At 41.6% G+C, this 15804-nt stretch overlaps 1 long non-coding RNA gene across 1 annotated transcript; it reads left to right on the forward strand.

Annotated features, from left to right (window-relative positions):
• Positions 1 to 4945: 4945 nt before the first annotated feature.
• LOC138845897 (uncharacterized) lies at positions 4946 to 11674 on the forward strand. Its single transcript, XR_011383205.2, has 2 exons — positions 4946 to 5074; positions 10475 to 11674. It is a non-coding gene; the product is annotated as an uncharacterized LOC138845897 (long non-coding RNA).
• Positions 11675 to 15804: the final 4130 nt, after the last annotated feature.

The following is a 15804-nucleotide window of genomic DNA, read 5'->3' on the forward strand; positions in this document are numbered from 1 at the left end:
ACCGGGACAGAATCCGGCGCCCCGACTGGGACTAGAACCTGGTGTGCTGGTGCTGCAAGGCGGAGGATTAGCCTATTGAGCCACGGTGCCGGCCAGGATAGTACTTTTAAAGGGAATGTATGGAATTATTTCTGAGAAGTGTGTTATATATACTCAACATTTTTAAATTGTAATGAGAACATCACATTCCTCATATTCTCTAAAACCTTTAGATGTTTTAATTTTGATAATCTGATAGATAAATAAATATTTGAATTTTTATTTCCCTAAATATTAGTGAGATTGAATACATTTTCGTACTTGCATTTTCTTTTCTATGAATTGACTACTACCTTGTTTGGGGTCTAACTTCTTATTGGACTGCTTGTCCTTTTCTAATTGAATTATAGGAATATTTTGAATAATACTGATGAAATTTTTTATTTCCATCACATTGCCAATATTTTCTCCTGGGGTGTCCCCGTCTATTCATTGTCAGCACTTTTTGTTTTTAATTTATCAGAAGTGTTAATGTTTGCTATCGCCAAACTTAGAAAATTTTGTGTCTTTTCCTAAGATCTCCCCTGTTCCAAGGCTGTAACTACAGTCTGTTACTTTCTTTATTATTCTGTGTTGTCTTTTACATTTAGGCATTTAATACATATAATACTTAATATTATATTTGCTGTATAGAACAATATAATGTTTTTTCAAAATATTTACACAGTTTACTGGAAAGCATTTATGGAATAATCCGCCATTTCTCTATTGATATAAAACCCTGCCTCTCTCATGATCTAATTAACAAAATATATCTGGACCAGTTTCTGGATTGTCTATTCATCTGATGTGGTTGTTTATTCCTTAGCCAACTCCACATATTTTAATTACTACTATGTTTTATAATACAATTTAATGACTTGAAAATCATCTCCTTTTATTTTTAAATATTGCTTTGACTATCACTATGCATATTCTCTCTCTCTTTTTTTTTTTTTTTTTTTTTGACAGAGTTAGAGAGAGACAGAGAGAAAGGTCTTCCTTTTCCGTTGGTTCACCCTCCAAGTGGCCAGATCCAAAGCCAGGAGCCAGATGCTTCCTCGGGGTCTCCAATACGGGTGCAAGGCCCATGCACTTGGGCCATCCTCCACTGCCTTCCCAGGCCATAGCAAAGAGCTGGACTGGAAGAGGAGCAACAGGGACAGAATCTGGCGCCCCGACCGGGACTGGAACCCGGGGTCCTGGCGCTGCAGGTGGAGGATTAGCCTAGTGAGTATATCATTCTTAACCATTGGTTGGCAAAGATAAAGTTTGATAAAACTATATATGTACAATACTGATACATAAGCATTTATTTGTTTTGTTTCTGTTTTTTTTTTTTTAATTTTAGCTCCCATATTCTCCCTTGGAGGGGGACTGAGAATTCACTTGTTAAATGTAGTGTTAAACACACAATTCAAAGCTTATACTCATTTAGAATTAAAAATAATTACCCTTAAAATACCTTAGTTAGCTAAAATAGTTTTAGTTCCCTAGTATTTTTACAACTGATTAACTAATTTAGAGATTTTTGCCTTTAATTAGAAGGTCCAAAACAGTACCAAATAAACAAATTAAAAAAAAAATCTATGGGGAACACCAGAACACCTTAGTCTTGTTTGTATAATTATCATTAGTGTCTATGACTTGAGGCCAATAAACTGAAAGATAACTTTGATGCTAAGTTATATTCATTGCACCTGGTCTCTGGTGGAGTTGTTCATTTTTCTTCATCAGTTTCTCAATCTTGACATTATTAACATTTTGGGCTGGATAATTCTTGGCTGAGGGAGAGGGATTAGCTGTCCTGTGCATTGTAGGATCTACCGACATTTCTGGCTCTACAAACTCTACGCTAGGGGCTATCTGCCCACCCAGCATCCCAATCCCAGCTATGACAGTCAACAGTGTCTTTAGACATTCCTGCATGTCCCACAGAGTTATATCATTCGGAGTTGGTTATCTCATCTCATGGACTTTGTAGTTAGCAGTCTCACCTAAGTCTTTCAGTGAGAAACCACTTTAGGTATTCATGGGAGTACAGTTGTAAATTACAAAGACATTTGAAACATTGAATTTTGACTTTATTAAAAATCCATCAATATGCATAAATGGGTTGAGTAGGTACTTATCCACAGATTCCAAAATAATTTAACAGGTGCTTCACTTTAAATGACTTTTCTGAGGTTTGTGAGAAGACCTGCCAGTCTGAGCTGGTTGCTTTCTTGTCTAACAGTTTAGCTGGAATTGTTCTCAATAATATTTCAAACATATATCACAGCTCTTAGTGCCTGATGTCATCTAACCCATAGATACTCCACCCATAGATACTACCATAGACAACTAATCGTGTCACCTAGATAAGGGGGAGGGAGCTGAATGGAACCACAGAGCTAGTATTTGTCCTTCATCATATTCATTTTTATCCTCACTCAGGAAAATGTCGTGAGAGAGTTTGTCAGGGCTCTAAATGAGATGTTGGCTCCAGTTAAGCATTGCTCCAGAAGACTAAGTATTTGTTTGTAGTATCTGAGACTCAGTTAATCTTAGATTTCAGAGCTAGCTCTGATTGAAACCACTAGCATTTCTATTTACCCTTTTTCCTGCATGTTGACATTGTGTAAATAAATATTTAGACACTAAGTGGCTAAATCAACATGCCTACAAATTTGAAAATTAGAAAGGAAAAACTGTCATCATTAAGATGTTTCTTAAATTTGCATATTTTGTTGTATATCAATAGTGCTAATTAAAATCAAGCAGGACAAAATGAAAGCCCCATTTTGCTACAATTCACGTAAAAAAAGATGACAAACTTGGAGTAATTTAAGGACATTTTTGCTTACATGATTTGGAAATATATAATTGGTTAAAAAATTCATTTCATTTTTTAAGTTTCTAAAATACAGAGACATATTGCTAGGTTACATTTAAGATTCTTCTGCTCATTATAACCATGCTGTCTTATGTAAATAAAGGGCCTTTGAAAATAAAAACAGTTTACATTCATTCAATTAACACTAATTGAGCACATATATTATGCAGATGCTGTACCAGGTGCTGGTAAGACTGAGTTGAATAATTACGGTGCCTACCCTTGGGGAGCTCGCAGTCCACAAGGGTAACAGAGTTAAGTGACTCATGGCAATGGGAGGTGGTGAGGGCTGGAGGTCTCAGTGCACAGTGGGGGTTCCTACAGAAGACAGGCTGTTATGGTGATGTGTGGGATTCATTTCATGGAGAAGAATAAAGTAGAATTATGTTCTTCACAGTTACATCGGCTGGAGTTAAGCAAAGGCTGGGTAGTAGCTAATCTCTCTTTCTGTTTCTTTATTGCTGCACTTACTGTTGACAAATCAGGCCAGTGGTGTATTTAGCAGTAACAACACTCCAAGTCAAAGGCAATTTCTCTAGTTATTTGGTACTGTTGGTTTCAAAGCAGATTTCTTTCTTCTATGTGCACAGTTTTCACTAGTATTATACGAGAACAGAAAAAACTTCATGTGATAAAATGCATAGAAAAATATTGTATCAAAAACTTGATCAATGGGGCTGGTGTTGTGGTACAGTGGGTTAAGCCATCACCTGTGACACCAGCATCCAATAGTTCATGTCCCAGCTGCTCCACTTCCAATCCATCTCTCTGCTAATGTGCCTGGGAAAGCAGCAGACAATGACCCCAGTAATTGGGCCCCTGCCACACATATGAGAGACCATAATGACACTCCCAGCTCCTGGCTTGGGCCTGCCCATTGTGGTAATTTCGGGGAATGAACCAGCAGATGGAAGATCTCTCTCTCTCTCTCTTTCTCTCTCTTTCCTTCTCTCTCTGTAGCTGTCTTTCAAATAAATAAACACATCTTTTAAAAAAATACTTAGGGGCCAGCACTGTGGCACCTCCAGTTAAGCTGCTGTCTGCAGTGCTGGCATCCCATATGGGTGCTGGTTGGAATCCCTGCTGCTCCACTTCTGATCTGGCTCTCTGCTGGTGCACCAGGGAAGGCAGAGGGGGATGGCCCAAGTCCTTGGGCCCCTGCACCCACGTGGGAGACCTGGAACAAGCTCTTGGCTCCTGGCTTTGAATTGCCCAGCTCCAGCTGTTGTGGCCGTCTGTAGGGTGAGCCAGTGCATGGAAGACCTCTCTCTCTCTGTTATTCTGACTTTCAAATAGATAAATAAATCTTGAAAAAAAATTAAAAAAAAAAAACTTGGTCAGTTTGAACATAATCCACTTTTCCAAAGTTCATGTCACTCCAAACTTCAAAGAACTGAAAACAGTTCCTGCCAGTTTGGGTTTTGTTTTGTTTTGTCTTTGTTTTTTCCATAAAATAGTGGCTAAAGATTTGAGCTTATCTTTAAGTAAATATATTTAACGAAACAAAACCCAAGCCAACAAGATTCAGGCATACTTGTCTTTTGTGGTGCGTAGGGTATACCCAAGTGCATCACATCAAGGGTGCACCAGCAGCACCAACGTGCCCAGGTTTTCCAGGTTTGTTCACTTACCAACATGCCCTGCTCCTGGCCTGCTGCTCAGAGCCTCCTGGTCTTCCCGCCCTTGCACTTCGCCAAGACATATCCTCAAGAAATAATCAGGTGTTTACATCTTGGTATAAATTGAAGTCACTGAATTGTGTCTTCCGGGGTCACTTATTTTTAAAGTATACTCTGAGTTTGTATACAATACGTTATTGATGTTTGTGACTAGGAAAAGGAGATCATGTTGAACGGCTTACGCTAAATCCAGCCCGGGTTTAGAACTTTGCAGACTGTAAAGTGGGAGGTGCTTAATGAGTACATTGAGGCAGACTGTCTGCATGTGCTCACTACATATTAGCTGTTTGAGTGAGGAAAGAAAGTATGTAATGTTATAATTTCAAATGATGCTAGCAGAAGAGTGTATTGGAGATCATATACTCACTGTTTGCTTTACAGGTTAGAGAATTAATGGTAAGCAGTTGAAAACCTAGAGACCCAGGGAAGTACAGCTGGAAAGCACTCAGATCTGAACAAATTCCATTTCCCACCGGGTGGCATACCATTGCCTACCAAACAGGTAACCAAATCTCCAGTGCAAAAGGCTGAAAATAAACAGAGTTTGTAAAACATAAATCTCAGAACTAGCATTTGGATGATTCCATTATTGTCTCTGATTCTCCTTTACTGTGACACCAACTCTCTGAAGGGTGACTATTGACCAATGATTTTAACTTTTACCTTTTCAAAGATACACTAACCACCTGATCTTCATGTTCTGTTTTCATTTCATCATCCATGGTTCTCTGTCAGTACAGTGAGTGTATATGATATTCCATCTTCACTGAGACCATTAAACTCTGTCTTATGAATCATTTTTATCAAATAGATGTTCTATTTACATTTGGAAATCAAATGTTCCTTATATTTTACCAGCCTGTAGTTGCAAAATGTAATCATATTCCTTTTAATAGGCTTTATGATGACAGCCCTGTCATGTTCAACTATAGGGAATCCAGTCTCTAACCAACTTTTACCAGAGAATTTTTCAATGTTTATTTATTAATATCTACTTGAAAGGCAGAGAGAGGGAAAGAGGTGGGAGAGAGAGAGAGAGAGAGAGAGAGATTTCCATTCTCTGGTTCACTCTCCAAATGCCCACAACAATCAAGACTGGACCAATACAAAGCCAGGAGCTTTCAACTCTATTCAGTTCTCTCGCATGAGTGGAAGGGGCCCAAGCTCTTGACCCATCATCCAGTGCTTCCTAGAACGCATTAGCAGGAATCTGAGTGGGAGGTGAAGTAACCAGGATCAAACCGGAACTCTGATGTGGGATGCAGGTGTCCCAGAGTCTTAACCCACTGTGCTCGACACCTGTCCCTATCCAGGAATGTATGTGCTCCACAAATGGAGCCTATCTTCAGGGGTCTCATCAGTCTTCTGTTTTGTACTCTCCCCAGGGATCTGCTGCTTGATCCATTGCAGGTCATCTCCTGATCTGATATTCTGAGAATGCCACAGCGCCGGCCCCCAACTTATGCGTGTTTTAGAAAGTTTCACTAAGTATTCTGGGGGTTACAGAAGATGAACTTCCTGGGCCAGTGCTAAATGTGGCGTCGCTCAGAACACATCCTCGCACAGGGTAGCTCCTACGTGCCTGCCTGCCCAGTTCTGAGTCTCCCTCTTCTTCATTAGGGAAGTGCTGTCTTCCCTCCAGGAAAGTGTTGGACATTTCTATGCTTCAGATTTCACCTTTTCTCTCATTTCATTTTCTGTCCTGAAGCTGCCACTTTCCATGTTGACTGACCATGGGAAGTCCTGTTTTTTACCGAGTGGCCATGCCTCATGGTCTTCTAAGGAAAACCATATTGGAATATCTCATCAGATACAGCGCAATTTTCAAGTCCATGATCCCTAGTCTTAAAAGCCTCCAAGAGAGTAACATGGACAATTTCATCCAGGCTGAGATTCGTCAAACCCAACTCAATAATCTGCTATGGATTATATTGTCTGGACCTCGCAGTCATCTCAGGCAAGGTGGCGGCCAAACCCTGAGCAAATATTTAGAAAATGGTCAGGACATTCTTTGACAAAATGTAATGATAAGGGAATCTTGAAAAATATATCTTTACTTCTTGTCTTAAATTACATTACAAGAGTGCTTTAGGAGAGTTGTCAGTTGTTGGGGTAGTTCATATATGATTTTACACTATTTCAGATCAATTGTATACTGATGGTAAGTGAAAAGTTATCAGAATGTTAACCAACTGGCATTGACTTCCTGAATTTCTTAATCTTAGTATTCGAGGATTGAGACTCAGAACAACTGAGAATGGTTGCTCACCCTAGATTCTAGCTTATTCAACTTGCAGAGCCCTCTGGTGAAGGGGCTCAAACACCAGCAGGTATTATCCTACCCTGCTGTGGTGCAGCCTTGGGGTTTGTTTCCTTGGTACAACATTCTCCCTTACCCCATTTCTCAACGTAAAAAGCAAAGGCATATGATATTTTTCATATATAACAAGTTCACGTTTTTCTTATCATCAATATGTGAAGACACATCTTTCAGAGAGTAGACATTCAGATGGTCATTCTGCAACCAGCATCTATAATGAGAGGTGCTATTATTTCTGACAGCAGGAAGTGGTGAGTCATCTTATTTGGTAATCACAGTTTGCTGGTTGTCAAGAAAAAAGCATTTTAAATATTGCCTAGCATTACTTAGCCCTCTGCCCCTCCTCGTCAATGCTGCTGCTGTGTCTCCTGAGAGACCCAATATGTTAGGGCATGTCCATTGAAAATTGAAACTGTATAATCTATTACAATGCAAAACAGAAATCAAGCTCGTGCTGTGGCTAGCATTGAAACAGGCTTGTTACATTTATAAAGATTGCACGGGTAAGAGCAGCCCCAGTTGACCAACATATGGGCACTGATGAGGCTGTGTGTTTCTCATTTAATTTATAGTTGGATCGTCTACCTCTGAGATTTAACTAGCTTTTCCATGGTACATTTCGCACCTGTGCAATGTCACTAATCCCAGAGACTATTTTCTTTTTTATCCTGTGGAATTATCCAGAGAGGCCAATTAAGGGGGGAAAAAAAGCAATTCTGGGAAACAGAAATGTGTTGCATCCCAGAGGTTAGAGACAGACCACATGAGGAAAAATGAATTCATCTCTGAATTTACTACTGCAATTTAAAAAATAATGTCTTATGTACATAGAAATACTGATGCATACTTTAGGGACATTTTAATAAGATTTTTAAAACCTCTGTCGATTCCTAATGTTTATGACTTAGATATTTTCAAAGATTGATAACTACAGATAAGTAAGTCTTCCATCTCTTTTCACCAAAAAGGATAGAATTTATATCTCATAACTTCCATGTCAGCTAGAGCAAAGTTGAAGATGCCCTCATTGCTATCTTATAAATGAAGAGACCATAACACAAAGACATTGCAACAGCTTTATCCATAATTTACCTCATAATCGGAGAGCATTTCTGAAATACGACCAAGTCAGTTCTTACATCCTTAAGAGCTATCTGGTGGGAAAGCGCTTCCAGTTCTCTCTCTCTCTCTTTCTCTCTCTCTCTCTCTCTCTCTCTCTCTCCTGAAAAACATAGTTTATTTGCTATTTTCAAAATATTTACTTTTTGGTAGTTTTTCAGAGTGATAATCATTCCCCCCCAAAAAACAAAATATCAGATACTAAAAGTTTTGTGAAATCTAAGTATAGATGGGGCCAGGGCTGTGGTGTAGCAGGTAAGGCCGCCGCCTCCAGTGCCGGCATTCCATCCGGGTGCTGGTTCGAGTCCCAGCTGTTCCACTTCCGATCCAGCTCCCTGCTGTGGCCTGGGAAAGCAGTGGAAGCTGGACCCCTGTCCCCACATGGGAGACCCTGAAGAATCTACTGGCTCCTGGCTTCAGATTGGCCCAGCTCCAGCTGTTGAGACCAATTGGAGAGTGAACCAGAAGATGGAAGACCTCTCTCTCTCTCTTTCTGCCTCTCCTTTGCTCTCTGTGTAACTCTGACTGTCAAATAAATAAATAAATCTTCAAAAAAAAAAAAAAACTAATTCTAAGTAGAGACTGACTCTGAATATATGTGGGTATTTCAAAAAGTTCACAGAAAAGAATTAAAAGATAAATTTATTTTGTTGCAATAAAATTGAAACCATGCAGTTTATTCCTAATATGTATTTTAGATGAACGCTTTGAAGAACCCCTGCAGAAATGAGTAAGGGCAATATTTGTGCCCTTTCAAGTTTCAGTGAAGCCCAATTTTTGCTTTTGCCATGTATGTCAGGATTGTGGTCTTTTATACTTACTATTGTTTTCAAATTTTAAAATTTATGTTTGACCTGATTCAATAATTATAGTGAAATTTGGTACAATGTAGTTAAATCTGACAATTAATGGAAGATTTTATGGAGTCTTTCCACATATATGAGAATGATTTCATAGTGCCCTAATTGCTTATACAACTGATCACATGTAGTTAAGATAAAATTATTGGCCAGTGCTGCAGCTCACTAGGCTAATCCTCTGCCTGCAGCGCTGGCACCCCGGGTTCTAGTCCCGGTTGGGGTACCGGTTCTGTCCTGGTTGCTCCTCTTCCAGGCCAGCTCTCTGCTGTGGCCCAGGAGTGCACTGGAGGATGGCCCAGGTCCTTGGGCCCTGCACCTGCATGGGAAACCCGGAGGAAGCACCTGGCTCCTGGCTTCGGATTGGCACAGCGCGCATTGCAGCCATAGCGGCCACTTGAGGGGTGAACCAACAGAAAAAGGAAGACCTTTCTCCCTCTCCCTCTCTCTCTCTCTCTCTCTCTCTCTCTCTCTCTCACTGTCTAACTCTGCCTGTCCAAAAAAAAGATAAAATTATAGCAAATCATTATAATATTTAATTTTGAACAAGGGACCTGGCTACATTACAGAGAGTTCTAGTGAAATATAAAAGCTAACTGATATAATTCCTTTTTGTTTGGTTCAATCTAACAATTTCAGAAACCTGAAAGAATTGTGCCAGTCCTGATGCAGATTGTCCCTTTTCCTTAAAGAATTCAGTCAATGAATTAATAAGCATTAAGAATTTTAGGCTGAAAGAAAGTTAGGAAACTGAAGCCAGTATTGTAAGACACCTGACTTTTTGAGTTTTTTAGATATGTGTATCTTTTCGTTGCCTTTTTTGTTGCTTCCTTTAGCTAAAATAAATACTTGGGGCATGGCTATGGGAAGAGGATGGAATGACTTTTCCTATAAAACTTACTCTTAAAACTTCTTAGGTTTTATAATGAAATAAAATTCACTTGGGGAATTTCATAACATTTTCCATAAGACTGATGGAAACATCTTCGGACTCTGAGACGCTCTGAACGGAGATTGCCTGTTCATTTTAGTGATTTGATTATTTGAATTCTCTCTGTTCTCAAAAGAATTTGAGGAGGTTCCCACAAACACACACAGCAAAACACTAAGATGATAAATAAATTAGGAAACTGAGGAGACGGGAAAATGAAAAACCTTAATGAAGCTTTAAAAATTGCAGGAAAATGGATTCCTTTTGACACTGATAGCGCTGGACCTCAACTGTGCATTGGCATCGCCTGGGAAATTGTTTGAAGCACCGGTGGTTGGACCCCACCTCAGTCAGTTACAGCAGAACCCTCAGGGTAGGCCTTGATCCCTGCTACTTTCAGAAAATTATGTGGATTGTTTATTATAGTTAGGCTATTTCTCATTAAAATTATTTTAAGAAAATTAGGCGAGTTATGCAACCAGGATTAAGAATCATTGCCTTAGACCAAGAAACAAAATGATAAAGACAAAGAAGAACAAACAACAGCCAAATAAACAAAAAACTTTTGCATTTTCTCCTTTTCAGTGTAAAGAAAATGTTGACTCCCACTTCAACACATTCTCTCTCCTACATCATTCCTGCATTCAATTGAAATGGACTCATTTTTTATTTCAGGAAAAAAATCATTGTCTGTACCTTGTTTTCAAGCTACTTTATGAATTTGTGGAAGCAGACATCGAAAAAGCGTGCCTGAGATGCAGAAGGGTTACAAGCTCAACAGCAATGCAAATATGGCACAGGGGAGAAAGAGGCCATTCCCTGAGACTGAACAGGATGCTGTAAAAATCACAAAGGGCTTCCTGGAGGAAGAGGCATTTGTTCCAGGCCTTGACTGCTCAGCAACTGCTCTTGGTGACAAATGCACCTGTTGCTGAGGGAAGAGTGACAGAGGCTGAGAATAGCTTCAGAGTACATACAAGCAGTTCACGGGTAGGTGAGCAGGCCCGTGAGTCATAAAGGCAGATAAATCATTACATTCACAAGTGATTCTTATACTACACTTCTTAGAAGACTTTTTTCCCCCATTTGGCTACTCTGGAGTTAAAGAAAATTGCTGGTGATGTACATGTGGAAGGGTAACTAATTGAAATATTGCTTTTTCCTTGTTCTCTTTCCCCCCAAACTTTTTCTGTTTCCATTTAAAATTTTTTAAAAATACTTTTCACTTTATCTGAGAGATAGAGAGAGGCAGAGATAAAGAGCAATCTTTGATCTGCTGGTTTGCCCCACAAATGCCCACGGCAGCCTGAGCTATGCCAGGCTAAAACCAGGAGCCCAGAACTCCCCATAAACTGGAGTGAACTTGTTAAATTGACTGGACTGGTCTTATCTAAATAATGGTGATAAAAGTAGGTTCTGATGCTATAGGTGAGTGATAAAGACAAAAGAAGGTAATATAAGTAAAATGTGGAAGTCTAGATTCAAGCTTAGGCTAACATCACAAAACCTGCTTCTATAACTTTATTCCTATATCCCCTCCCTAAGATTCTTTTTTTTAAGATTTATTTATTTATTTGAAAGTCAGAGTTACACAGAGAGGAGAGGCAGAGAGAGGTCTTCTGTCCGCTGGTTCACTCCCCAGATGGCTGCAATGGCCAGAGTTGAGCTGATCCGAAGCCAGGAGCCAGGAGCTTCTTCTGGGTCTCCCACATGGGTGCAGGGGCCCAAGCTTTTGGGCCATCTTCTACTGCTTTCCCAGGCCACAGCAGAGAGCTGGATCGGAAATGGAGCATCCGGGTCTCGAACCGGCGCCCATATGGGATGCCGGCACTTCAGGCTAGGGCGTTAACCCACTGAGCCACAGCGCTAGCCCCCCTGATTCTTTATTTTAAATAAATATCTATCTGTGCTGTTAGTAAAACCTATGAACTCAGGGCCAGTGTGTGGCATAGTGGTTAAGTCACCACTTGGGGTACCTGCATTCCATATTATAGTGCCTGGTAAGAATCTGAGCTCCTCTGCTTCTTTTTTTTTTTGTTTTTTTTTTTTTTTGTTTTTTTTTTTTTTTGACAGGCAGAGTGGACAGTGAGAGAGAGAGAGAGAGAGAGAGAAAGGTCTTCCTTTGCCGTTGGTTCACCCTCCAATGGCCGCCGCGGCCGGCGCGCTGCGGCCGGCGCACCGCGCTGATCCGATGGCAGGAGCCAGGAGCCAGGTGCTTTTCCTGGTCTCCCATGGGGTGCAGGGCCCAAGCACCTGGGCCATCCTCCACTGCACTCCCTGGCCACAGCAGAGGGCTGGCCTGGAAGAGGGGCAACCGGGACAGAATCCGGCGCCCCGACCGGGACTAGAACCCGGTGTGCCGGCGCCGCTAGGCGGAGGATTAGCCTAGTGAGCCGCGGCGCCGGCCCTGCTTCTGATCCAGCTTTGCTGATGCGCACGTGGGAGGCAGCAGTGAATACTCAAGTAATTGGGTCCTGCATGGAGTCCTAGATTCCTGGTTTTGGCTTGGCCCAGCCTTAGCTATTGTGGGAATTTGGATGGAAAACCAGTGGATAGAAGAACTCACTCTCTCTATCTCCCTCTCTCTCTTTCTCCCTCTCCTCTCTGTGTGTGTACCTGCCCTTAAATAAAATGAACATAAACAAATAAAATATATATACACAGGAATAAACCAAAGCATAGGAATGCTGTCAGCAGAAGTCTGGTCCTATTACCCTCCTTCCTGATAATATGAGAACTCTGATGAGGAGGAAGGAGGGCTGAACAGATCCAGACCCCAACCTGCCACACTCCCAGTGAGAGATCATGAAAGAGAGTCATTTCTCTTGCTACCTAGCCTGCTCTTCCAGGTTGTCTCTGTATAGGTTTTCCTTCTCCTGTGACTGCTGATTTTTCTCTGCCAATGACTACTTGTCATTTACATTCATTGTGCTCTGATAAAAGGCTGTCATAACTTTAAAACAGGCAGTTCCACCAAAGTAACCTTCAAAGAAACCTTGCCAAATCAGATGATTATAGATCTCTGTCTCACTGCTCCTTATCTTAAAATGAATATTTGAGAAAGAAATCCTTTTGCCACATACTTTCTGGGAAGGAAAATGGATTGTGCTTTCCATTCATGAGGGAGGAGTTTTGATGACTGTCGAGATACTCTGTACTTTATGCACCTGTCATTTTGCCCAGTCATAGTAGTTTTGTTTTCTGACAACATGTTCATTATTATAAAAAGATCAGTGGGAAGGTGAACTAAAAAGGACAAGGAATTCCTAAATGGTGCTTGTTGAGCTATGACTTCTCCATAAACCTAGTTAGAAGTAACAGTGTCTTTTTTTTTTTTTTTTTGATAGGCAGAGTAGACAGTGAGAGAGAGAGAGACAGAGAGAAAGGTCTTCCTTTTCCATTGGTTCACCCTCCAATGGCTGCTGTGGCTGGGGCACCGTGCTGTTCTGAAGCCAGGAGCCAGGTGTGCCTCCTGGTCTCCCATGCGGGTGCAGTGCCCAAGCACTTGGGCCATCCTCCACTGCACTCCCAGGCCATAGCAGAGAGCTGGCCTGGAAGAGGGGCAACCAGGACAGAATCCGGCGCCCTGACCGGGACTAGAACCCAGTGTGCTTGCGCCATAGGCGGAGGATTAGCCTATTGAGCCATGGCGCCGTCCGTAACAGTGTCTTAAACTTTGATTTTGCTTGATACCATATCCCACTGTCTTACTTGGGAAGTATTTATTTATTTGTTTAAAAAGTAGAGAAGCAGAGATAGACCTTGCATCCATGGTTCATTTCACAAATAGTCACAATAGCCAGGACTGGGCCAGGCTAAAGCCAGGAGCCTGGAACTCAGTCTGACTCTCCCACATGGGTATCAGGGGACTGGAGTACTTGGGTTGTAACATGCTGATTCTCAGAGTGTCAATTAACAGAAAACTGGAATTGAAGCAAACTGGGAATTGAATCCAGGCATTCTTCAATATGGGTTGCAGGTACCCCAACCAACATCTTAACCACTGTGATTTTTGAAAACCTTATGATACAGTAATTTGATAGGATAGATATGTCCATTTTGATACATTCAGAAAGAAAAAGAGAGGGAGAAAGAGAGAAGAGTGAGAGAGGACTGATACATATCTAGAGAATGGATGTCTTCAAATGTGATTATAGAAACATTAGTAACTAATTTGTGGGGCAATGTTTGGGGGAGTTTTTTTTACATTATTCTTTAGGATATTATTTTTCTAGAATATACCTCTATAATTTCTGCTAATAACTTATAAGCAAGAACATGAACAAAAGACATGGAAAGTCTTAGTGGACATCTGATAAGAAAGGAAAAATATATATTAAAACCCTGAAAATACCACTCAATACCAATTAATATGGTGCAGGTGTTCTGTGAGCTGCAGACAATGCCTCTGAGAACCCTGGAATGGGGAGAGGAGCAACCACAAGGGATTTAAATCCATAGAAATGCATATTCTGGAAAAAATATGCATGAATTTCAAGATGTTTTGCACCACAATAAACTTACCCTTTATTTCCATTTTCCCCCTACAGACTTTTAATAGTAACCAGTTAGTCATAGAGGAAACAGCTAGACAAGCCAATGCCAGCAGAAATCTGGCTCCAAGTTCTTCATGCAGTTAGAGATATGCAGTACATGGCTTCTAGACCCCTCCACACAAGGTCACCCTCCTCGAGGGCATAGCCTTTCATGCAGGGACTGGCTGATGTTGACCTGCACAGCCCTGGGGGGTAGAACACAGGTATGCGGGGAGTTCAGGCTCTTTTGTGGCCTCTGTCCTTTTTTTTTAAAACAGGTAGAGTTATAGACAGTGAGAGAGAGAGAAAAGTCTTCCTTCAGTTGGTTCATTTCCCAAATGGCTGCCACAGCTGGTGCTGCGCTGATCCAAAGCCAGGAGCCAGGTGCTTCCCCTGGTCTCCCATGCGGGTGCAGGGCCCAAGCACTTGGACCATCCTCCACTGCCTTCCTGGGCCACAGCAGAGAGCTGGAGTGGAAGAGGAGCAGCCAGAACTAGAACTCGGCGCCCATCTGGGATGCCAGCGCCGCAGGCAGAGGATTAACCAAGTGAGTCATGGTGCTGGCCCCAGCCTCTGTCCTTTCACTTCCAATCTCTTAATTGCTTATTTTTAAAAATAACAAAATTTTCTTTATTGGTTTCTGTATTTTCTGATGAGAGAAAAGAGAAAGGAGATTGGCTCTGGAGTTTGGGTCAGAGAAATATCAGGGGCAGGTGCTGGCTGGGAAGAGGTGGCAGGGCCCTCCTGACTGGCAGCTCTGCCTGCTTCTCTGCCCCCTAGCCACTGCACTCCCAGCTGCCCTGCTGATTAGGAACTGTGCAGTAGCAGGTTCTGACACATACTGTGGTAGCTTTGTTAGAAGGAGATTCATTTCCTGAGGATGAATTATGAAGACTTTTTTCCCTTTTTACTATTCTAAAATAGGGCTGTCTTATCTAAGAATGTGTTAATTAAGTTATCATGTATTGCCTGTCCCGCAGGTTTGATATGAACTAATGACGCTGTAGAAGATAGCTTTCAGTACCTGGGACAGCGGCAGGTGTGCCTCCATCAGGAAGAGCAGCCCAGGGGCTGGGGCACGAGGGGTGAGCCTGGGGAGAAGTATAAAGACCTGTTCAGGTCAGTCTCAACAGCAGGCAGCACCCTGCCATGGCATGGTGGGCTCCACTTCTCATCTGTTGTACCTGCTAACCAACTTGATGCTGTTACCCACTGACAACACTTTCTGCAGTGACCCTCTTCTCAGGTAGAACCTTGACCTTCTCTATCCAGAAGCCAGTCAGAAAAATTCCATCTCTACGTAAACAGGCTTGAATATAGCACTTTGCAAAAGGAAGCAACAGCTATAAGATTTAATCCTCTTGGTCAGTTATACAGCCATGCAGGAGTATCCACTGTGTTCAGCAGCCGTGGGAGAATACAGAGGCAGGGAAAAGATTAAAACATAGGCCATGCCCCCGAGGAGCTTGG

Source organism: Oryctolagus cuniculus, chromosome 16 (assembly GCF_051225735.1).
Source record: "Oryctolagus cuniculus isolate XC-2025 breed Fujian yellow rabbit chromosome 16, ASM5122573v1, whole genome shotgun sequence".
NCBI lineage: Eukaryota > Metazoa > Chordata > Mammalia > Lagomorpha > Leporidae > Oryctolagus > Oryctolagus cuniculus.